This window comes from Pongo abelii, chromosome 4 (genome assembly GCF_028885655.2).
Source record: "Pongo abelii isolate AG06213 chromosome 4, NHGRI_mPonAbe1-v2.0_pri, whole genome shotgun sequence".
Classification (NCBI taxonomy): domain Eukaryota; kingdom Metazoa; phylum Chordata; class Mammalia; order Primates; family Hominidae; genus Pongo; species Pongo abelii.
In genome coordinates, this window is record NC_071989.2 from 99327719 (window position 1) to 99353255 (window position 25537).

The 25537-nt window shown below is 34.7% G+C and overlaps 1 long non-coding RNA gene across 1 annotated transcript in view; it reads left to right on the plus strand.

Annotated features, from left to right (window-relative positions):
• LOC129059466 (uncharacterized) overlaps positions 1 to 25180 on the plus strand; it is a 135084-nt gene extending 109904 nt beyond the window's left edge. Inside the window, exons 3-6 of the long non-coding RNA XR_008525382.1 lie at positions 13255 to 13386; positions 16317 to 16446; positions 18892 to 19000; positions 19468 to 25180. This is a non-coding gene — a long non-coding RNA (uncharacterized LOC129059466). The remainder of the gene's footprint in view (positions 1 to 13254; positions 13387 to 16316; positions 16447 to 18891; positions 19001 to 19467) is intronic.
• Positions 25181 to 25537: the final 357 nt, after the last annotated feature.

Consider the following 25537-nt stretch of genomic DNA (forward strand, 5'->3'; position numbering starts at 1 on the left):
GGACACAAGTGGTTCTGGCAGGTGCCTTGATTGTTCACTCAGTGCTCCTGGGGCTCATTAGAAGCTCTAGTTTGGGTCCCACTTCTGACACCATATGTTAAAGAAAAACTCCAGCTGAATTAAATTTAAAGAAGTTTAATTGAGCAATGAATGATTCACAAATCAGACAGCCCCCAGAATCACAACAGATTCAGAGAGATTCCCCCACAGCCACGTGGTGGAAGATGATTTATAGACAACAAAAGGGAAATGACCTACATAAATCGGAAGTGAGGTACAGGAACAATTGGATTGTTTACAGCTTGGCCTTTGCCTTATTTGAACACAGTTCAAGCCTTCAGCACTGTAATGGTGGTTGAAGTATGGCTGCTGGAATTGGCCAAGCCTCAGCTATTGTTATAGGTGCATACTCTTAAGTTAGGTTTTCAATCATGTCTACCTATTAAGTTAGGTTACAGTTCATCCACAAGGACTCAAATATAGAAGTATGAAGCCCTTTCCAGGCCATATTTAGTTTGCTTTTATAGTGTGCTATATATGTGATAGTTTCTATTGCTATGTTTTCAAGTTCACTAATTTTTTTTATTCTGAAGTGTACAATCTGTTATTAGCCCCATCTTGTATATTTTTTAAAATTTCAGACATTATAATCTCTAGGAGTTCCATTTGTTTTTTGTTTGTTTTGTTTTCTTTTTGGTTAGATAGTATCTTTTGTGTCCCTCCTCATCATGCTCAGATTTTTCTCTACATTTTTTTAACTGGTTGAGGATATTTACAATAGCTATTTTAAGGTTTTTGTTTGCCAATTCTATTATCTCTGGTATTTTGTGATCTGTTTCTATTGATCTGCTTCTCTTGGTTCTGGGTTATATTTTCCATCTTCTTTATATATAACTGGTAATTTTTGACTGAATGCCAGGCATTATGAATTCAATGTTGTAGGGTGTGAAATTTAGTTACATTCCTTTAAATAGTGTTTTTCAAAAATTTCTGGAATCCAGGTGTGAATGCTAGACATTATGAATTTTGTGTTGTAGGGTGTGGAATTTTGTTACATTCCTTTAAATAGCTTTTTTTTAAAAAAATTTCTGGAATGCAGCCATGTTCTTTGGGATCAGTTTATTCTTTTTGAGGGTTGCTTTTATGTATAGTTAGTGAGGATCCAGAGTACATTTCAGTCTAGGGCTGATTTAGTTCTGTTTCTAGGAGGATTCTGAGCAGCTACTCAATACACCATGAATTATGAGGTCTTTCCACTTTGACTGGTTGGAACATGAACAATTCACAGCCTTGTGCAATCTGTGAGAGTTATTCCACCTACTCTTCTGGGGATGGGGTGGGGAATAGTCCTTGTTATTCTACGATGGTTTGAAATGGAAATCTTATAGGACACTTTTGAATGATGAATTCATTTTTTAAAATAGATATAATGCTATTCAGATTTTCTGTTTCTTGTGTCATTATGTAAGTTTTCTTTCAAATAATTTATTCATTTTATGTAAGTTATCACATTTATTTGCATAAAATTGTTCATATCTCATTATTATCCTTTTACTGTCACTACGATCTATAATATCTCTGCTTCAATTCCAATGTTAATGAATGTACGGCCCAGAGGGCCTAGAGCATTTCTCTAGTTCTTTTCCCTGCCCTCCCCCAACCTTCTGCAGGCCCAGTACACCTGTGCTTCAGAGTGAGGTGGGTCTCTCTCACTTCTTCTGCTCTTCCTTTATATTCCTCCCTAACACTTGATAAAGGCCTGTGGAAGAGGTAACAGATGTGCAGACTCACCTTTTGTTAAGTCCCACTGGGGATTCTAAAGTCTCATGCCATCCCCAAACTGGTGCTTAAAACTTAGTTAAAATTTTAGCTATTTTCTTCTTACCTATGTCTAAAGTGACTTTCTCCTATTCCCACTTCTCCACCAAAGACTCAAGCCACTAAAGAGGAGTCATTGCTTTCTAGACTTTAACTCATTTGGCTTCTTTTCATCTTCAGCACACTTATGGCCATTAAAGATCTATGATCTTGTAGGTAATCTCACTTGTTTTTGTTGTTAGGATATAAATGACATTCTCTTTCAAGTCTCTACTTTTTTTGTTTTATAGCCCACATTGGAGATCTCTGCTAACAGAGACCAATGCTGTCACAGAGAATGAGGAAGAGCAGGAATGATGGAATGGTTCTGGTGTCTTCTGCCTTAGGGGCTGCTTCTCATGACAAGCTGCAACACTCAGACTCACCTGTTTTTACTCCCCATTCCCTCAGGAGTGGTTGCTGCTATTACAATCTGGAGGCTCTTGCAGAGCTCTCTGTTCTATGCCATTGATATGGTTTGGCTGTGTCCCCACCCAAAATCTCATCTTGAATTGTAATCCTCATAATCCCCATAATCCCCACGTGTCTAGGGAGAGACCAGGTGGAGGTAATTGAACCATGGAGGCAGGTTTCTCCCATCCCATTCTTGTGATAGTGAATTCTCATGAGAGCTGATGGTTTTATAAGTGTTTGGTAGTTCCTCCTGCATTCATTCTTCTCCCTGCTGCCTTGTGAGGACGGTGCCTTTCTTCCCCTTCATGTTCTGCCATGATTGTAAGTTTCCTGAGGCTTCCCTAGCCATGCTGAACTGTAGTCAATTTAACCTCTTTCCTTTATAAATTACCCAGTTTTGGGTAGTTCTTTATAGCAGTTGAAAATGAACTAATACAGCCCTATAATCTGATATCATTTCAATAATTTTAGTCTCTGCCCTAAGTAACCAGTTGGTTTCTCCTGCCTATAATTCAGTACTTTAATGATATATTAAGTGTTACAAAATATGCTTAAAAATAAATAAGTATAACATTGAATATATTTGTTATCTATGCTACTGCATCGATGTTTTTTTGTCCTTGATTTCTCTGCATCTTACTGAAAATTAATACTCAGTTGAGTTTACTTTTCTTCCTCGCCTTGTAACTTATAACTAAGGATGATAATAGAAGTTAAGATTCCTGATTATTTGTACTCTGATACCTCATATGGAAAATAATCTTGAAGAGTCTTTAGTTCTTACATTACTCAAAAGATACTGTTTCCTTGAGAGATACCCAAGTGTCCTTTGCTTAGCTCTTGCAATTCTGCTAAAATGCACTACTAAAAAAATCAGTGAAAACTTAATTGTTTTCTGATTGTTGCCTTTTAGTGGATAAGTAAAGAATAATCTTGGTAAGAGCCAGAATTTCTCTTGAAAGCTTCATAAAATGTACGAAGGCTACACATCTCCCCTTCATCTTGGTTTTGGTTAACTGAGTTTTCATGCAACAAGTCAGTCACTCAAACCAGTTACTCATCACCCTATCACATCCTCTAAACTCAACTGTCATGATGTCCTGTGAATCTGTTATTTCCTCCAAATCATCTCGCCAGTCCACTTCCCTAGTCCAAACTTCCCATTGCTGCTCATTTTACTTTTATTTGTTACAGTAGAAAGCTGCTACATGATTTTGTCGGTTTGAAAAAGGCTCTCATTACTGATATTTCTTTTGGTTCAGCTTTGCATCACAAAGAAGGCATTTTTCAAAAGTTAACTGAAAAGAGCACAGATAAATTTATCAACAGATATTGATTTAAAAGAACACTTTTAGTTTTAGCTGTCATTTACAGAGAGGGTAGCCTAGAGGGATAGAAGGTTTTAATAGGTACCTCAGATTTTCAGAAAGCTGTTGAGAATGGACTATTTCCAGGAGAAGTCAGATTAGAAATGGGATTTCTAGAACATTAACTGTATGGGACCCTAGAAACCTAAGAAACTGATTTGGACTTGGGAAGAAGTTCCCCATTGTGAACTGCAACATGCTGGCATAACTCAGTCAGTATAAGCAGAAGTAATGTGCTGGATATTTCTCCTTTGTTCTTTCAGAGCTGCTCTCCATTTCTCGTCTCCATGCTCTGTGCACTGTAGGCACAAATAACCTCTAGTTCCACATCAATGGATTCCTCTTCTTTAGCTTCTGATGGGGCATGGCCAATGAGAGACACAGGCAAAGGATGAACAGGTAACAATACAGTGAGTTCAGGGTATTTATTCACCAGGCTTTGTCCTGGCAGATTGCCAAAGCATTAGCTCTGTTCCTCTCCTATGGCTTCTCTTTTTGCCTCTTCATTGTGAAGCATGGTTGCAGACACACAATTACTAGCCCCAAGCACTACACTATATGTTGCCTGTTTCTTTTACTCCTACCTGCGTTTTCTAAATAGTTCCTCTCCCCAACTCCTTCATCTGAGTATGTCCTCTGTTTTCTGTTGGGACTATGGCTAGTGTAGGGGAAACTCAAAATATTCAATAACCTGTAAGGCATGGGCAACAACTAATTGGAAAGGTTGTAGCTGTAAACAACCAGTAAGGCAGCACCAGTGCATACTGTGTAAATATTAGTGCTGGCTACAGAATGTGGAACAAATATTTTATAAGTAATGTTAAGTAATGTGTCAAAATTTACAAATTAAAAACATAAGTGGGTTCAAGGGAGAGCCTGGGGAGTGTGCAAGCATGGTGATTGCACAGTCTAGACTTAGTTGCACATTTCCTTCCATTTGGTAAAACTGAGGTGGGCTTTTAGCCCACCTCATTCTTCTAAGACTGGGAAAACACACTCTAGCCTGTTCTTTCTAATTTAGGCTCCTAATTTTACTGATCAAGACATCTTTCTCTTATATCCACTAATAAATTCTAATTTTATTAAAATAGAAAACATTTTCAGGCATGCAGAATCACATAATTATAACTTTGCAGACCCTTCAACGAAATACATCTGATGTATTTATTAACTTACTCAGTGTATCTTCCTCTTTCAATGCAATAGGTTTTCCATTTGATTAATGCTTCCGATCAGATAGCATTCCATTTTCTCTGCTGGTGAACTGTTCACAACACCCAGTACAGCTATTGCCATGTCTGAGAACCTTTCCTGGAAACCACCAGGCAGAACTGATCACTATTCTCTGTGCTTGAAAGCACTTTTCACCCTGTATTGTGATTAATAGTGTGTGTTTCTGTCACCATTGTGAGATTTTGATCCCCTTGAAAACGGGGATCAAATCTTTTTCATCTTTATCACCTTAGGGCTTACCACACTGATAATACATGATAGAACTGATAAATGTCTGTTGAACTGAACTCAGTGAATTTGGTTCCTGCAGATTCCACGGTGAGCACATGGCAGAGCCTGAATTCAAACCCAGTTTTGTTCTCAGTCCTGCATCCAGACTCCTATCCACAGTAATGTGTTGTGTTTCTTAATCGTTTCACAGGGGTTTTTGCTCTGATACATGCAAGGTTTTTTTTAATGTTAAATTTGCCTGATCATTCTAGGAAGTCGGTGATTTCTTATGTGGATTTTATCATCTAATTTACATGTGCATTGATTAGTTTTGTGTTCTTTGTACCATAAATCAGAATAACAAAAAGAGTTTCAAAACCTGTCATTGAAAACATAATTTTCAAAAAACTTTATTCCTATTTTCTTTCATGGCAGGGAGCAAGAGTGAAATGAGAGGCAGAGGTATATAAACTGTTCGTATAATACTATAGAGAGCCTGATGTATAGCAATGGCTCCAGGATTGTAAACGTCTCTCTTGGCACTCTTAACACTGTCAGATTATTACTGTGTTCTCAGATTCAGCTGGATGTGTTCAAGGATCTTCTTTGGTCTGAAAGGTCAGCTGCTTTTAGTTGTGCACTGGTAGAATACTAATATGTCCTTATTCAAATTACCTGCTACAGCGCTTATTAAATTGATGGCCTTGTGCTCTAATTTAATACTGGTGTCGTTCAGAGGCGGGCTGCAGCGGCACTCTGTGCTGAACTGGGTGATGGTGAGGCAAAGTTCAAGCTGAAACCATGGTTTGGGGCTGCATTTGCCCACTAAATTAGCAGTCAGATGCAGTGTATAATTAATTAGCACAAACCAGGGAAAGCTTGTCATTTAATAAGACTTTTTTATTTCCACATTACACAAACAGTGGGAATTGATCCATTAAGTGCCTGGCTATTAATGCTGTTTAATGTATGTCTGGTTGTTAAATTGAGATGTCTAGGTACATACGTTCAGAGTTTAAGAGCTCCTCATAGTTTGTTCAGTATTTGCTGAGATTTTAGGTCATGTTCCACAGAATCAATAAGAGCTTCATTACTGAATTTTGAAACCGATTCAAACCTGTATATGAATTTAAGCTGATAGTTTTTAGCATGACCTCAGAAATAAGTCTTCATATAGATGTCTATATAACTTAAAGTTCGGCTAGTCTCCTTCTCCTAATATTAAATATTATATTGTATTTTCAGCATTCTATCTTTCTTTTTTATATAATCCTTGCTTGCAATTGCCTAAGGCAGAGAATAGCTTTATCCTTGCGGTATTCGGTATAGTACCATGGAATGTTAGAGTTGAAAGGAGCCCTGTGAAATATACAGAATGAGATTTCAGCTGCCCTGCCAGGATATTTGGAAGGGCACATAGTCCTAAAGTGGTTTAAGGAACATTCAAAGAGCTGGGTGTTGGAAGCAGCCCTTACCCTAGTGTTTTTTTCTTAAAATGCTTAAGGAGGATTCACACTGTTTTGTGAACTGGTTGTTTATAGTTACGAGGTGATTAACAAATGTGTTCTTTAGGATAAGTCATTACAGTTTACATGCGCAAATGAGAACATTAAATGGTTTTCTTTTTTGTTAATGCAGATAGGAAAACTAGAAACCTGAATGTGAAATTGCTTCGAGAATAGGATAACTGAACAACTGATAAGGTCCATTTGCCACATGGAGGAATTATTGTATTTTCCTGTCAGTCACATTTAAATTAGTGAAATTGGTTGTTATATAAATTGTCAAATGTCCAAGAAGTTAATTATGTGTGTACACACACAAACACACACACACACATATATATTTTATATATATATCTTTTATATATATATATATTTTATATATATACTTTGAAGGCTGTTAGAAAGACCAACTATCATAATCATAAAGCTATGCCAACATCTCTGATTTTTTTCTTATAAACAATTAAAATTTTCCTCAGGTTTACATAGGGAATGGTAAGGCTGTGTTTTAGTTAAAGAGTACCACTTGGGATTACTTTTCCTTCTATAATCAGAAAAAATATTCCAGCTGTGCTATTTTCTTTTCCTTTCTTTCTTTTGAGACAGGATCTCACTCTGTTGCCCAGATCGGAGTGCAGTGGCATGATTACAGGTCACTGCAGCCTCGACCTCCCAGGCTCAAGCAATCCTTCCACCTCAGTCCCGCAAGTAGCTGGCACCATGTGCATGTGCCATCTTACCTGGCTAATTTTCAAATTTTCTGTGGAGACAGAGTCTCCCTATGTTGCCCAGGCTGGTCTTGAACTCCTGGGCTCAAGCAATTATCTCACCTTGGCCAAATTACTAGGATTACAGGCATGAGCCACCACACTTGGCCTGCAGTGTTTTCACTAAAATATGTGCTATGGTCTGAATGCTGGTGTTCTCTCCAGATTTGCATATTGGAATCTTAATATGATAGTATTAAGAGGTGGGAGATTTGGAAACTTTGAAAAGAGGTTGAAGGAAGTTGCCTTTACCCCTTTCTGCCACATAAGAACACAGTAAGAAAGTGTCATCTTTGAAGTACAGAATAAGTCTTTACCCCTCACCGAATCTTCTGGCATCTTGATCTTGGACTTCCTAGCCTCCAGAATTATAAGCAATAAATTTCTGTTGTTTCATAAATAACCCAGTCTAAGATGTTTTGTTACAGCAGTTCATTTTAACTAACACAACATGAAAGTTTTATTGTGAACAACTGCTGAAATAGAATGCCTGTGGCACAAAATATTTATGTTTTGCGGACCATTCAGATCTGTATAATTGCACTTATCTCTTTCTGCTCCATATTACAATCGGATGTTTTCAAGCTTTTCTACTATCCTGACTGAAAGGTCCTTAGAGCCGGCCATATCTAAATCTGCATTATACTTAAAAAAAAAAAATTCCCTGAAGAATCAAGAATAGTATAACACGTTTAGGTGGCACTAAGGGAAAACTTGTTTAATTGAATGCATGATAATCTTAAAAGGACAGAATTAGGCAAGTACTTTTTCCCCCATGCTTAATCCATATAATGCCAACAAGTAATTTATTGTGTGAGTAAATATATAATTTTGTATCTTCCATTAATTTTCCTGCCCTGCCAATTTTTCATGCAATTGTAGAATTACTTTCATGATGCCGTTGTCTTTTTCTCAGTAAGAAAGATTTGTAATTATTTACCTGCTAACAAACTCATTCTTTCACTCATTCATTAATTTTTCACCGTTTAAGAAGGGCCTATTATATGCCAATAACTCAGTAATACAAATATACTGAGAGGTTTTTATGATTTTCCTATTTTTGTTATGCATTGCTTTTTTATTGGCATTGTTTATCCAATAATGATATGATAATTATGATAAAATGTATTTTGTCATATATTAAGCTTGCTTTTTTTTGTGATAGAATTAGTGCAAGTCACTCAATATTTCCAGTTATTTCATGCCCCCTTAAAATTAGACATGTAGAGTACAGCTTTGGCAATGGCATTGTAAAAAGAAGTATGTGATTTGTCATTCTGTTCTCTCTGCCCTGCTGATGCTGGAAACCTGTGTTCAGATAATTTTCATCAGCCTGATTCTTGGGTCTCTTGTAGAGAGATAGAAATTCTTGTCTTATCCACTGTTGACCAGGTAATGTAAGCTAGAAATAAACTTTTGTTCTATTAAGCCACTAATATGTGGGTATTGTTTATTTCTATACACCCACATATAATCTTGCTTTGTTAGTCAACCTTCTCTAGAGAGATGAAATTTCTAGGATAGATGTATATATAAAGGGGAGTTTATTAAGGAGTATCAACTCACACAATCACAAGATGAAGTCCCACAATAGGCTGTCTACAAGCTGAGGAGTAAGGAATCTAGTCCGAGTTCCAACACCTCAAAAGTAGGGAAGCCGACAGTGCAGCCTTCAGTCTGTGGCTGAAGGCCTGAGATCCCCTGGGAAACCACTGGTGTAAGTCCAAGAGTCCAAAAGCTGAAGAACTTAGAGTCCAAGGAAGCATCAGCATGGGAGAAAGATGAAAGCTGGAAGATTCAGCCAGTCTGCTTTTCGGTCTTCTCCTGGCTGCTTTATTCTAGCTGCACTGGCAGCTGATTAGATGGTACCCACACAGACTAAGGGTGGGTCAGCCTTTCCCAGTCCACTGACTCAAACGTTAATCTCCTTTGGCAACATTCTTACAGACACACTCAGGAACAATACTTTGCATCCTTCAATCCAATCAAGTTGACACTCAATATTAACCATCACACTTGCTTATCCTAATTTATACAATCATTATCAATTATATGTTTTCAATGGGAAAATGGGAGATGTTGGTCAAGGGTACAAGATTTTAGTTAGGAAGAGTAAGTTTAGTGATCACAGTGGTGATCATATTTGATAATACTGTATTGCATATTTCAAAATGGCTAAAAGAGTAGATTTTAAATGTTTTTACCACAAAAACCTAATGTACAGGTGAGGTGATAGATATATTAATTAGCATGATTTAATTATTTCACATGTATGCATATATTAAAACTTATACCCCATTTATATATACAATTACTTGTCAATTAATAAATCAATACATAAATAGATAATATATACTATCATAGTGTTCTCCAAATAGGTCTTTGCATCTTTCTTGTGAATTTTTTTCTGACAATTTTATAGTTATATTGTGTTATATAAATCATTTTCCACATTCCCAAATTTAAGTAAAGCAGAAAATCTTTTTAAACAGATGTTTTCTGGTGTCTATATATCCTCCAAGTTTTCTGATTAATTTTAGTATTTTTTATTTTAGTGTCTTGGGGTTTCTTTCCACACTAATATATAGTCATCAAAATGATGTATGTTTTACTTTGAATGCAATACCTGTAAAATAAGATAAAGAAGATCACTTAAAATGTATATGTCAAAACATTTTAGCTGCATTAAAAGCAGTTTTGGTGGGATATTCCACTGTGTTGTGATTCTTAGGTTATATATAAAAAAGTAGCCTATGGGATAAAGGCCTGAGAGCCCCTGACAAACTATGCTGTGACAATATTTTATTTTTAATGAACCAAAAAATCCTACCTGTAAAAAGCCTATGTCATCTTTATCCATGTGTACCCAATGGTTAGCTCCAGCTTGTATGTGAGGACATATGGTATTTGGTTTTCTGTTCCTGCATTAATTTGACCCATGTAAGAAAGCTGTACATGTACCCCCGAATCTAAAATATAAGTTGAAATTATTTTTTAAAAAGCCTAGGCTTCTTCCTAAACCCCCAAAACATTTTTATTTACTCAACTATGTAAATGGAATATCTAATTTGTAATTAATTAAAAACATGGTTAAAGATAAACATGATAAATCTTATTTTTCTTTTAGTTAGGTCAATTCAGTAGTCTTTCAAGATATATCTAGATAATTTGGATAATTATTGATTTAAAACAAAGCAAATCTCATGAACCAACATTATGTTGGGATATAAATAAAATTTACTTCACAGTGAATTCTATCAAATTTCACTTTTGAGTTCTTTGATATACTATATAAATTGTGTTGAAATATGTTTACCAAAGGCTAACTTATAAAAGTAATAAAAGAAAAAATGGTTGTTAGGCTTAGGAGGAAAAATGGCTAAATTACCATGGTGGATAAATAAAATGAAATTTGATATAATCATTAATGTAATACAGAATAATAAATAAGAATATGCAAAGATATTCCTGGCATATTGTTAGGTAAAAACTAAGTTATAAAATAATATGTACCACTCTTACATCACTGTGAACACATTAGATACTAGTATATATCTACATATACATATATGTAGGATATATATGTCTGTCTCTGACTACACACAGATATAAAAGACTGGATGCATGGATAAATAGTAAGGTGAAATGTCTTAGTTTTCTTTTTTGCTTATCTGATTTAAAAAAAATTTTTAAAGTGAACCTGTGTTGTCTTTGTATTGAATAAAAAGTCTTAAACTTTTTTTTATCATCTTGTGACTCTTTAGTCACCCTTGTCACAGAAAATTCATTTCATCAGAATATCTGGCAATGTCATTACAATGATGGTTTGGGTCCTCGAATAAAGATTTCATGAAAAATATGAAGAAAAAGATGGTTCTTTTCCCTTTTTTTCTATTTAGATATTTTGAAATAGATATATTGAAGGGAGTTAGACATGTTCCACAACAATTATCAAAAAAAATCAGTCCATTAAGCTTGCCGTCCTGACCTACATGATATTTCTATTGAAAGAAGTACAGTACTCAAGATAATTCCCATATAAGGCACTGAAATCAGCATTAAAGGATTTTGAATTACAGCTGATGAGCATGCAAGGCTGAAAGAAGACATTAATTTTTTTTTTAAGTTCTGAATAGTGTTTAAATTTCTAAGATAAGAGCTACATTAACAGAAATTTATATATATCTTCTTTTTATTTCTCTATACATATGAACACATAGGAGAAGAGTCGAAAAAATGACCCCGCACATTGTCTATTTATACTTTGGCATGATTTGCAGAAGTAATTAGTGTTGAAGGAAGAAATAAACTCAAATATATTATTTCTCAGTCATAGTGACGTTTGAATATTTGCCTGTATTTTATGCCTTATAATTACAGACAAAATAACAATGTAACACATTTGTTCTGGCCATTATATGCATGTTAAACACAGTTGCAAAACTCAAGGTATGCAAATATTTTATGGGTTATTCAAAATCACATTAGTTGTAATTTATTTAATAGTTTTTGAAGTGCAAAATTAGACATGCACATACTTTCATTTTAGGCTACTTGTTTTATCCACATCTGAATTAATTAAACTGCACTTCCCAGTAAATATTTGTAGACTGAAAGACTGTATGAGAAAGTTATTGTGAAAAACACTTTCGGAAGATTCATGAAACTTTCAGTCGTCTCAACTCATAGAATTTTGTCTTTAGTGAGGTCACAAATACCATTTTTGTTAAGAATAAGCCAATGTATTTGGTTTGTTTAATTGCTCCTTTTTTCAAAAGCTTTGTTATTATCTTTCCTTCTTTTAAATTATAGGTCATAAAATATGTAGCCTATAAAATCATTCTCACTGGGAAATAATTGCAGAAAAGTCATTATCTTTTACAGATAAGTATAGTTAAAAGGTAAATTTAAGCCTTTGGACATCATATAGGTGATCACCGAGCAATGAAATTGATGTTCACATCAAAATTACTGATTGTTACCCATTCTATTTATTAAGGAAAACTCTTATCATTGAAAATTAAAAATAAGTTTTTGAGTTTTATAAACATAAAAAAGTTTCTTGTTAACTCCCCTATAACATTTTACATATACCTTGATGATTGCTTAAAATAGTTTGTTTAAAATTGTGTGAAGTAAAAATTCTAGTCAGTTTTAAATAGTTTGAATTAAGATTCCTGAATACTGTACCTACTGTGAAAAAAGGGAGTGAAAGGCAGAAAATTCATATTAGAGTGTTTTACATATTATCTAGAATGGAATATAACAAACTGTTTTAAATATCCTTCTAGTTGTAATGACAGGATGTCTTTAGATAAATTTACAGAATTTATTTTATTTTACTAATTGATTGGTGTATTCATCATCCACAGATATATTAGTGAAAGCTGGATTCTAAATGACTTTCCTATGATAAGCTTTCCAATTAATTCTTCTCACACTGTTTTCCTGGTGACATTTGAACTTCTTTCATTATATAAAACACATCTGGAATGATACATTCCTGAATAATAATCATGGATGCGAATATGTTAAAGATTGGACCCCTGACATAGTCAAATATGTTCTGGTTTAAAACAATGACCTCAACTAATGCTGCTTTAAGTGAACCACATTTAGAAAGAATATATAGGCATGTCTTTTTAGCCTGCCTGTCTTGTGCTAGATTTGGTCAAAGAGAGAGAAATGAAATTGTAAACTGTGTCTTCCTTGTTTGTTAGAGATGATGATAGTAAGTCATATTTTCCCGCCCATCTGCAAATATTATTTTCTTTTTCTTGTCTGATATTAAAAATATTGCAATAAGGAGATATTTAAAAAGTATTATCTAAAACATATGTTAAATCATGTATTATTTATAATTTACATCTGTTTCATAGGGCTACTAAATTTCTTCCATAGTGTATTTCATAAAGGAGAAGATGCTGATAAGATCTCGTTTAAATGGCTTGCTAATACAAGAAGCAGATCATTTTAAATGGACCTTACATCTTTATAGGATGTTAGAAATGAAGACATTACCTCAAAATGTAGGTAATTATTGCCTCCTCTTTTATCGGTGCTATTTTCTGAGGTATTATCATAAGAGAGCACTTTAGTTTAAGCAGGGCCTTAGAGTGGCAATAAATCAGTCCAACTGAGTCATCATTGTCTAAGGCATCTGAACTACTGAAATGTTGTGGATCCTACTGAGAGTGTGAAATCACTTGACCCTTGGCATTAACCTTTGCTGAATGAATAGACACTGCTTTCCACATTGAGGAACAAAGCAGAAGACTATTGATTAAACACATTCAGTTGATATTAAATACTGGCTGAACTCACTTCTTGCTTCTAGTTCCAGAGGGAGAAACCCAGAGAGTTGCTGAGTCTCAAGAGAATGGATGTTTGTAATTCAGAGCAATGTTTTTCCTAGAAAGTACTTTTTTTTTCCTCCTTTGATCAATAACTGGCACCCATGATCAGCCATGAGTATATATTATCAATTCTGACCTGTATATTTTATCACTTAAGGTGAGAGGTCACAGTGTTGTGACTAATATTTCAGTTCTAACCATGAATTGTTTCCTGACTTCAATATCTATTTGAAAAAGCAATTTGTTTTATATTATTTCATGTTTATGAATCATTATTTTGGCAATTGATTTGTCTGCAGTAGTAAAATATCTGATTTTTCTAGAATTCTTTGACTTAACCACTCTTTTTGCCAATGTTGAATTTTTACTCGACATTATTGGAAGAAATCACAGTAAAAAACAATCTTAGGATATATTAGTTATGTTACTTGGGAAAGAAAAACATTGCAGCTGAATGAATTTCTCAATTTTATAAAAGGGAAAAGCTTTGGAAGAGAGTGTAGCAGTACATTTGAGCATAAAGACAACAATAAAAATTAAAATATTTTATAAGAAGTCCTAAGCTGATTATCTTCTGATCCACTGCATGTGCCTAAACTATTGACAATAGTTTGACAGCTGGACCTACTTTATCCAGGAGGATAATTAAAAATTAATTTAATTCATGGAACAAGAGCTAAATTTTAAAATTTTAGCCACAAATTAGAAAATCGTCTTTATTTTAAATTTCAGTGGCGTCTATGTGCTTATTATATTACTGCAATTATTTTATTGCAAGAAACTACATAAATAGCTACAAGGTCTTTTCTCTCCAAAATTTCATATTATTTTGGGCTCAGGATATCACATCAGTAAAACTCTTCGTAATTTTTTTCATTACTAAAGGTTTTGACTGGCTTATGTTTAATCTTAGAATTCTAGATCAGCTAGTTGTGAATCCATCACGGTTGAGCAAAGATGATTCCTTGCTTGAATAACAGAAAACCTTCCCTCTAAGGATATAATGGTGTAATTTAATACAGTAACATCCACACAGCCTCACACAGTTTGCACAGTTTTTGAAAAGGAATATTAGAAGGCTGAGGGAAGTTGATAAAATGAATCATGCTGCTAAACTTAATGGTCAATCCTTTTGATTTGATGCATTCTACAGGGTGTGTAGCCCCTGAAATCTTTCTGTGAAAGCTGCTGAAGCTTGGAAAAATATGGGAAACATTCTTTTAAAAGACTACTGTGGTTTTGTATCACATATTTCTTTTTCTTTATTACTAAGGACACCTGTATAGCAGTCATTTTTTGTTTTACTGTTATCTTGAGCACAGGCAGGCTATATATGCACAAGAACCTTGAAGTTTACTTTGGCACTTGGGGGTACCAATGTACAATTTATTTAACTCACATAATACAGTACCAACTAGTTTTGTGCAGGCCAAACAAAAGAAAGATAAGCAGCCTACAAATACTGATATTCTAAGGTTGTGTTTAATAAAAAAATTTAACGAGAATTTGTTTCTTTGGGTACCAACTAAATGTAACTATTACTTATTCTGCAGCTCATACTAGCAAACAAGTTATTTTTGTGATATTTTAGATGTAACCAAACTGGGTAGAGAAGTGACTATGCAAGGTCGCATAGTAACTTAGTGACATAGCTGTGATTTGAATTCATGCAGCATGTACTGGAGACACTTTCATAATCTTTTTGATGTCTTTATGTAGCTTCCAAATGGAAATTATTTTAAAATGAGGTTGGTGATCAAAATACAATGAAATTATAAATAACTTATTGAAAACAGAAATATTGAAACTCCAAATTCAGTATTGAAAGAAGGAAGGGAAGGAGAGGAAGAAGAGGAAAAGAAAGAAGAAAAAGAGAGAAAAAAAAAAACAAAACACTTGGCTCAGTACTATAGGTCTTTAAGGAAAAGACCAAGTAAGAACCTCAATTGAGACACATGCAAAAATAGTTGTTTATTGCTAACATGGGTGGGGAATTTGTAATTTTTTTAATGTTCAAACAAGGTAAGTAGATTTTCATTCAAATTTCTGCTAGAATAAATACCCCCATCCGGAGATAGTTTGGAACACACCAAGGTAAAGTGAAAAGTGAATTTTTCTACTGATTAAAGACGAGATCCACTACAGTATACTCTTGAAACTGGTATTGTTGCTATATTAAAAACAAACCTCCCTTTCCAAAAAGTAGTGGGTTTTTGGAAAGTCAGTAAGAAAAGCTCCACAATTATTCTGCCATAAGTAGATTATTTAAAATTGAACTTTTCTGAGCAATGCTTTGACATGGTTCCCATTTATCTGACAAGTCACCAGAAACTTCCTTTTAAACAGTTTATATCTAAAAAGGACAGTTTTCAAGGTTTCCATAGCCTGAACATAACGGACTCCAGCCTGGAAGGAACCTTTTTGGGGAGAGACTTTTGTTTCCTTGAATTAGCAGAAGACTTTGAAATTGACTACACATTGTTAAATCTTTGCTTGGGATCTAGTAAAAACCTATATAGTTTATCTGACACAGTAGAGTTTATCTTTTTACATTTGTCATTCCTCATAAAAGATATCGACCAGACTTTTTGTGACTTTGACCAGCAGAAAACCTTGGCTGACATACTCAAGGCTGAAATGCAGTCAGCGGAAATGGAAACACTTCAACTCTGCCCCTGTGGCAAGAATGGCTTCCCTTCAGACAATCTGGTCAGATTCTTTATGGACCCAATGGGAGGTACATACTCGGGGCATTGCGTTTATGTTTTTCCTGACCTACCTGCTCTTTAGAGCTACATCCTAAGACTGCTGCTTGTGTAAAACCTTTCAGAACTATGCATCATTGATCTAACCATAATCACACTGATCTGTTGGCTTTTCACTAAACTTTACTTAAGTGAAAACTAACCCTCTCCTTCCTGTTTGGGGTTATGATTGACTGTATGTCTTTTGAATGGTGTGAAGATGCTGGCTGTGAAACTGGAACACTGCTTTTTAAATGTCTTTAAAAGAAGGAAAGAAAAATGTGTACCCTCAACTACCACAGAGCGAGATAAAAGAAAATAACGACAGCATGCACTGAGTTGGCAATGTTGACCTTTAGAAATTTTTTTTAGAACATCTCAACAGTTTGAAAATGACTTTCTTTTATTTTTCCCAAATTTATTCTTTTTTAAATACAAGAATTTCATGAGTGCATTTTAATTTATTGATGCAATTTTTCAACTATGCTACACATGTATTTATAGAGAGCCTCTTAAATATTTTTGTTTTTTAGAAAACAAACATGTCACTTTCTGCCTGAGATATAGAACTAGGATAGGTAAACAAAAGGAATAGGAGACAAGAGGCCATAAGGACATTAAAAATTGGTCAGGAAAACCTGCAGGAATACTAGCAATGTATGGGCATGAGATCTAGTATAGAGTGTTACCAGCTCTTACTGTCCATCTCATCATGCTCCCAAATCACTTAGACTCTGTTGAGCAGGTATATATGAAGTTAAGCTTTATACACAATATGCAGGTAACAAGTTATACAAATGCATAGAAACAAAAACCATGTTAGGTGTCTTTTATGTGGGCAGCACTGGTTTCAGATGCTAAGCTTTTACTATACATGTCTATAATTTTATGACACTAGGGTAGTGTAAGTACTTAGTAATATTTATGGTCCTCACTCATTTCTCCCTGCACATTCCATGCATGTAGGTAATTTTTCTACAACGAATAGCTTATTCTTTTATAAGAAATGGAAATGGAAAGAGGTAATTATCATTTAGTTGCTTGGTACTGTACTTTTATGTATGCAAGGGCAGACCTCTTGCCCCACCTTTCAAAACAGCGTTCCTAAACATCACAGTGCACCCAGAGCTGCTGAATGAGGGCATGTGTGCTGACCCGAATTATTAGCACATCCATCTGTCCAGCAACACTATGAAATATTTTCCATTTTTCACATTACACATCTTTTATTTGAAAACACACACACACACATAATGGCAGCTTTAATCAACAGGGTAGCTCTGGATAAGAATTAACATTGACCATAATGATTTCCTTTCACATGTTATTCTAATTCTAAAATTAGTAACAATAAAATAGTGTGGTTAAATAAATATTTTAAAAATCTTGATTCCTTTCCCATTTTTCTCCAGATCCTTCCTTTCTTATATTCAACCTTGTTTATAAAGGTTGTTATATAAAGAAATACTGCCTGTTGGTTATAAAAATGGTCTGATTGTATGTAAGTAAAGGCAGATGAGTCACTTTGCCATTATCCTAGGTGAGTTCAATAAATAGGTTAGAGATCATGCAGGAATCAAAACAGTGGCTCTAATACGTCAGCCCAATGGAATTTTTTAGCAGCAGATTAGTCTGTTATGCAACAATCAACTGTGGCTCTAGCTAAGGAAACAAGTTTTATTTCATAACTCAAGGATTGACTTCTGATACCCAGAAAAGGGTGAAATAAAGAGCCTTGAGAATGTATCGTCTTAAAGTCTTTCCTGGAAAAATGACCTGGTGATTGATTATACCAAAGAACTGAGATCCCCGGACTGTTCAAGCTACCGTATTTAATGTCATTTGATTCCACTTATTTTCTGGTTTGGTAAAAAGGTTCCTTTTATGATTTTTAGAATGGTCATGATTCTCAAATCAGGTTACCAAATTTTATTAAATTGGACAATAACATTATCTATTTAGAATTAATGTGAGGTAATGTCCTTCCTAATTTATGGTATCTATTCTAGGAGTCACTTCTGGGATATATTATTGTTATGAGCATAAGAGAAAAGGGAAATGAAGTGGTTCCTGGTAAAGAAGTTACCACAATATATTCAAAATAAAGAACTATCTGATGCTTATCAACATGCTGTAAGGAACTTTAGGTAGAAAAAAAAGCCTTGGGATTTTATGTGAGAGACAGCCTTTGAGATGGGTTTGGAAAGCCCATATATTGAAAGAAAATTTTAACCTCACCCTCAAATGGCATTCTTGTCTCCTTTGAGATTTATCCACTGAAGGGGGCCCTATACCAGATATATAGTCCACATCTTAGCTCATATAGCACTTTATTATAACTGCTTTCTGTGTCTTCCACTGGGCTGTGACTCAGTGAAAGCAGAAAAGTTGAAAGGAAAGAGAAATAAGTCTGACATTACTTTTAATCTCACTCTCAGAAACTGGATGCTTGTATATACCTCTCAGCATCTTTGAAGGGGCACTGAAACTTCAATCAAATTGGGAAAAGGGAGTCCTGAACTTTAGACCTGTTTTAAATGTGCAGAGGTAGGATTGAGACTTTCTTTCCTTTCTAAAATACCTCTCATGATTCTTAACTACTTTTATAGAGTCCTTGAGCCTTAAGTCTCAGCCATATTAAAATCTCTTTTTCAAAGACACTCGCTGAAGGAATAATGGCTTAGTACTAAGAAAAAGCCCCACAAGTTAAAAATATACTTGGCTATAATGGAATTTATTATCATAAACTACAGTTGTCAGTTAAGTTGTGTTCCTTAAGGCATTAACAATGTTTGCCCAAAATGAGCTGATTGATCATCAGTACTAAGAAATCTTTTGTGAATTATTGTTGATGCCAAACACAATTTTTGATTGTGATAATAGCTTGGCCTTGGAGTCTGGTTTGCTTGCTTGCAAATCAGCCAGTGTTCTTTGGTGCAGGGGATGAGAAATGTGACATTGACTTTGGAATTGTGATCAATAGCTTTTGATCTAAGCTTTTTCTTTTTTGCAAGTGGCAACTGGCACAAGGAACACTTTCCATCTGCAAGAAAGAATACAAAGAACTTGGAACAAGAAAAAAGTAGATATCTCATCAGTCAATGTTGCTGTGTAGGTGAAGTCTGAATTTTTTTAAAAAAGCAGAAGCATCTCTATTATAAAGATTTAATAGTTGCAGGGTAGTGTAGACAGGGCTCTGTATGTTAAAGCATTAAAAACAGAACAAGCAAAACAACATAAAACAAAAGCGTCCCTTTAATGAGTTCAGTCTTACATGACCAAAATGTTGTTATAATTGCCCCCTAGGATTCTACCTACAAAAATGGATTATTCAGTTGGATATTGTATTAGTCCATTCTGGCACTGCTATAAAGAAATACATGAAACTGGGTAATTTGTAAAGAAAAGAGGTTTAATTAGCTCATGTTTCTGCAGGCTGTACAGGAAACATGGCTGGGGAGGCCTCATGAACCTTTCAATCATTATGGAAGGGGAAGCAAACACATATATGGCCAGAGCAGGAGGAAGAGAGCAAAGAGGGAAGTGTCACACACTTTTAAAGAAGCAGATCTCATGAGAACTCACTCCCTATCATGAGAACAGCAAGGGGAAAGTCTGCCTCCATGATCCAATAACTGCCCACCAGGCCTTTCCTTCAACATTGGGGATGACATCAGATGAGGGTGAGGACACAAATCCAAACCATATCAGGGATTAAATCTTCCGGTATGATATATGATATCAGACACATTTCAAAAAGAAGAATGAATAAACATGAATGAGAAATTTGATATAGACTCTAGGTTGCATAAAAAGGGGTCAGATTACTTTTACAAGGATAGCTCTATATAGGTCTACCTCCAAGAAAATGAATGCATACTAATGCTCGATCCTGGTATTTGTGTTTTGGTTCATTTTAAGGGTCCCTACATGTTTTACAGATATTCACATTTTATTTTGTTTTCTATGCAATCTATAATTTATTGCATTCTAAATATTTTTTCATTTCTATTTTCTTATCTTTAAAATAAACTTCTTTCTTCCGTTGGGGATAAGCCACTTGCTATTAAGGGAACATTCTTGATTTATTATAGATATGTTGAATAAAGTTTTCATAAAGTATCTCATTCACATAATAAAATTTACCAATATGAGTCTTTTGACTATAACTCTAGCACTTTCTCATTAACCTATGCCTTCAGTACAGCAAAGGATATGCATTGGTATGAGGATTTGTGTTTTAGATGCAGACTGATTAAATAGAGATACAGTTTGTTAATGAAATAATATATATAGACACCATGCCCAGCACTTGTTGGACATTATATCATTAGTCCTTATAATAAGCTGCAGAGCCAAATATGATATCCAAACTCTTCTCTCCATTTGCAGAGGACTAAACTGAGACTCTAGTTCAAAGATGTAAAGTAACATTCCCAAGATTATGAAGCTAATGAGTGACAAACTGACATTATAATTTCAAAGTAATTCCACTCTTAGTTACATTACATTGCCTCCCTCTCAGTTTTTATCATCAAGATAAATGTTTGTTTCATAAGTAGAGTCTATGTTTATGTTTTATGTTGACATTTTCTTACTCTGTATATAGTAATAAGAGTATTAGTGGGAAACAGAGAGAAGAAATGTTTTTTAATTTCTTGAGTTGGAACATGTTATTTACTTAGGCCTTTGATCAAACCATAGTTTATCATCTGTATTAGTATGTTCTCATGCTGCTATAAGGACATACCTGAGACTAGGTAATTTATAAAGAAAAGAGGTTTAATTGACTCACAGTTCCATAGTGCTGGGGAGGGCTCAGGAAACTTACAATCATGGCAAAAGGGGAAGCAAACATGTCCTTCTTCACATGGTGGGAGGAAGGAGAAGAATGAGAGCCAAGTGAAGGGGGAAGCCCCTTATAAAACCATCAGATCATGTGAGAACTTACTATCACAAAAGTAGCATGGGGGAAACCGCCCCCATGATTCAGTTACTTCCCACTAGGTTCCTCCCACAACATGTGGGGATTATGGGAACTACAATTTGAGATGAGATTTGGGTGGGGACACAGCCAAACCATATCATCTTCTTCTCTTATTTTATTAAAAATGTCCTTTCTGTAGCATTCTGAGCTTTGAGTCTGTATCTTGTTATTACAGAGAGTAGCTAAATGAATAATTATTAGCACCTTTTAATAACGTACTCCTATGTAGTTGAAGAAAAATTATTGTATAAAGCTAATATATATTAAGATTTATTTTGATTTTCTTTAATAAAAAAATCAATTCTTAGTATAAAAGGTACACCATTGAGCTAATTTGGTTTGAGTAATTATATCTGTTTTAAGAGAAAAATGAGAAAAATAACAAATCTACTGTTAGTAACACCATTAATTTTATACTTGAACATACTTTCTCCAGATCTTTATTTTCTTATCTATCACCAATTGTCCATTAGGCAAATTTTCACGATATTGACTTTTCTAATTTAAAAATATCCTTGTATTTTTTTCTGTTTATTCTACTGAAATAAATAATGTCACAATGATGTTCTATCATTTCACCCACAAGAGAAAAATATTGTGAAATTTTAATAAAGAGTAATTAATTCATTCAGTATCTGAGTAGCTACTACTATGTGTCAGGCACTGATATGGCCCTGTGAATATAATAGTGAATGAAATAGACAAAGAGTCCTGCTCTCAAGGAAGTTATATGACAATAAGCAAGATTGATAAGTAAAAAATATGTTGATATGTGTAATACATAGTAATAAGTGCTAAGAAAATAATAATGTAGAAAAGTGGCAAAGAGAATATTGGGGACAGTATGTTTTAGATAAGGGGGCCAAGGAAGGCCTAATGAGATGTCATTTGAGTAGAGACCTGGATGAAGTGAGGTAGCAAATCACAACTTTTTAAAATTACATATATCCTTTATGCAGTTATGTATTTGGCATTATGTAGCTATTATATTGACATTAGTGTTAAAGTGTCTTTCTAGTAGCCCAATTTTAATAATTGTTTCAACAAGACTGTGTGTGTATTGTTCTTTAGGCTCTATTATTCCTTTACAAATGCCAGAAGACTTTTGAAGCAACTGCTCAAGTCATTTAGGAAAAGTAATATCCTTGGCTAAAAGTAGTATTCCACTTCTTGGCTACAGAATATTGAGATATAAGACAGAATCCCTGTCTATAGGTTTATTCTCCTATTAAAGAAATGAATAATACTGGGAGACTAGAGAACCCCTCTTGTCTCCAAAGGAGACAGTCCCTAAATCTCTTCTTATCTCATCAAATTTTAAGCCTAGGATTTCTAGGTGATGAATACTTTTCTTCAAATTTTTTTCCCCATGACTGATCTACCTAAAACCAAAACTGATCTGTTCCCTACATGCCCAATACACAGTGGTAAAGACAAATCGGATATACAATTTGATTGAAAGTTCTTTATTTAAAGCATGGTGCTATATATATGTATGTCAGTTTTCATATATATTTTATGGTAATCGGTTAACATTTGAAGCACTCTATTTGGCATTGTCTCTGCTAGAACTCACTCCCACTCCTGCAGCTATGATAAGCCCTTCAATTATCTTTATCTCACCACCAACAAAGGATGTATTAATTAAGATAATCGACTTTAGAAATGATTATTCATTCGTGAAATAAGTGATGTTTAAGATATGTGCACTTTCTAGAAATGTTACACACTCACCTCTGGCCTTGCATGAGCTGGGTCTAAGAATCTAGTGGCTTCAGTAGTATATTCCTTTCAATTTGTTTCCACTTCCCTTCAGAATGGCATTGTAAGCCCTGTATTCTGTATAGTCTTATGTTTAGACATACATGGTGGAGCTCATTGACTTAATCCAACTAGCAGTATACCTGAATCCTAGAATATTTATTCATTTATTTCTGCTAGAATATTTATTTATTTATTTCCATTGATCCTTTCATGCATGGTTTGGCCAGAACATCTAAAAGGAATGAGAACAAAAACTTCATTGCCTTTACAGAAACGGTTGTAAAAAAAAAAAGTACATACTAAAATACATGTTTGGCAGAATTTGATCTCAGTCTTGCACAGTTGTGAGAGATGAACATTTAGTTCTTATGTACTTATAGCCAATGGAGGCCAAAGAAACTTAACAAAAAGAATCTAATAATTGTGAATGACCACATTGGCTTAAGTCAGTGCACAATTACTACATTAAAAAAGTCCCAATTGAAAAGGAGACAAGGGAAACACACAGCAGTCACTGGTTCATAACAAAAATCAAGGTGGTAAATATAAAAGAGATTGTAAATATGAAACTATTATAAAATTTTAAAATTGTTAAAAAAAAAGGCTTAGCAGTAGATACAACTATGCCCTATGCATTGTCAAGCATACTCTTTTAAAAGTGCTTGGAAAAGAGAAGGGAGGCTTCTTGTTCTAGTAGGTCCTGCTTTGTGTGAGGAGCTTGATGCTTATGATGGCCACATCTGAGTTTTGGAGAGTGCGTCCCCTGGGTGGTTGTGCATCTTTCATCCCACTTCCTACTGCTGCAGATCTGGAGGCCTGTGGATTCCTTTACAGAGTGCACAGTTGCAAGCAGTTCTTTGCTATCTTGTTTGTTTAGTAGTTCAGTTCCCTACAAACTTTAGTAAGAAATCAGTATGTTTCTACCTGTTAGGAAACAAAGCTAAAGATCTTGTTTGGATGTTGTTTTAAACCTCATAAATTTAGCTCTCGGGAGTTGGCTTCTATGCTCTGACCTTCTTTTCTCCCTCTTTTTAGGAGCCACAACCTTGAAGCCAGTTGGGACAATAGGATGTTGTGGCAAGACCCTCACCTAATCTTTGCTGGGCTGGGCTTGCTCCTATTGTTCAGCAGAGTGCTTTTAAAAGAATGTGTTTGATAACACTTAGGGCATAGTTTTACCTACTGCTAAGCATGCCTTTTTTAAAATAACAATTTTAAAATTTTATAATAGTTTTATATTTGCAGAAAAATTGTGGAGATAGCACAGAGTTCCCATATATCCCGTGCCCAGTTTTCTCTATTATTGAATTCTTATATTAGCATGGTACATTTGTTACAGTTAATGAACAAATATCTATATGATGTTATAACTAAAGTCTATATTGTATTCAAATTTCCTCTTTCTGTTCCAGCTGTAATTCAGGGTGTCACAATATGTTTAGTCATCGTGTCTCCTTGGGCTCCTTATGGCTGTGACACTCTCTCAGACTTTCCTGGCTTTTGATGTCCATAACGGTTTTGAGGAATACTGGTCAGGTATTTTGTAGCATGTCCCTCACCTGAGAATTCTGATGTTTTTTCATGATTAAGCTGATGGTATGTGTTTTTGGGAGGCAGATCACAAAGGTAAAGTTCCAGTTTCATTTATCACATCACATCAAGAGTATGTACAATTGTTAAAAACAGTTTTCATTGGGAGGCCAGCTCCACTGCCTTGAATTCCTAGGTAAGCAAATGTAAGCCCAGTGTAAACAGTAAAAACAAACTTAAATTTTACCAATCAGAACCTACCAACTGTCTTCTAACTAGGGACATCCCACTTTAACCAATCAAATTTCTTTGTCTTGATTATACCTTGTGAAATTTTTCTGTCTCTTGCTCCCCTCTCCTCCAAGTGGAGCGCAGAACTGCCTATGGTCTGGTGCTGCCTGATTCGTGAATCACTGAATGTTCAAATAAACTCATTGACATTTTAATGTGCCTAAGTTTATCTTTTAATATTATCAATATGAGTTATCACTGTTGAAGTTAACCTTAGTCACCTGGTTGAGGTGGTGTTTGTCTTATTTCTTCACTGTAAAGTTACTCTGCTGTCCACTTGCTTTTTTTTTTTTTTAACTGCATTCTTTGGAAGAAAGTTATTATGCACAGCTCACATTTAAGGAATGGGGAGCATCAAAAAGTGGGCAAAGGATATGAACAGACACTTTTCAAAAGAAGACATTTATGAAGCCAACAGACACAAGAAAAAATGCTCATCATCACTTGTCATCAGAGAAAGGCAAATCAAAACCACAATGACATACTATCTCACACCAGTTAGAATGACGATC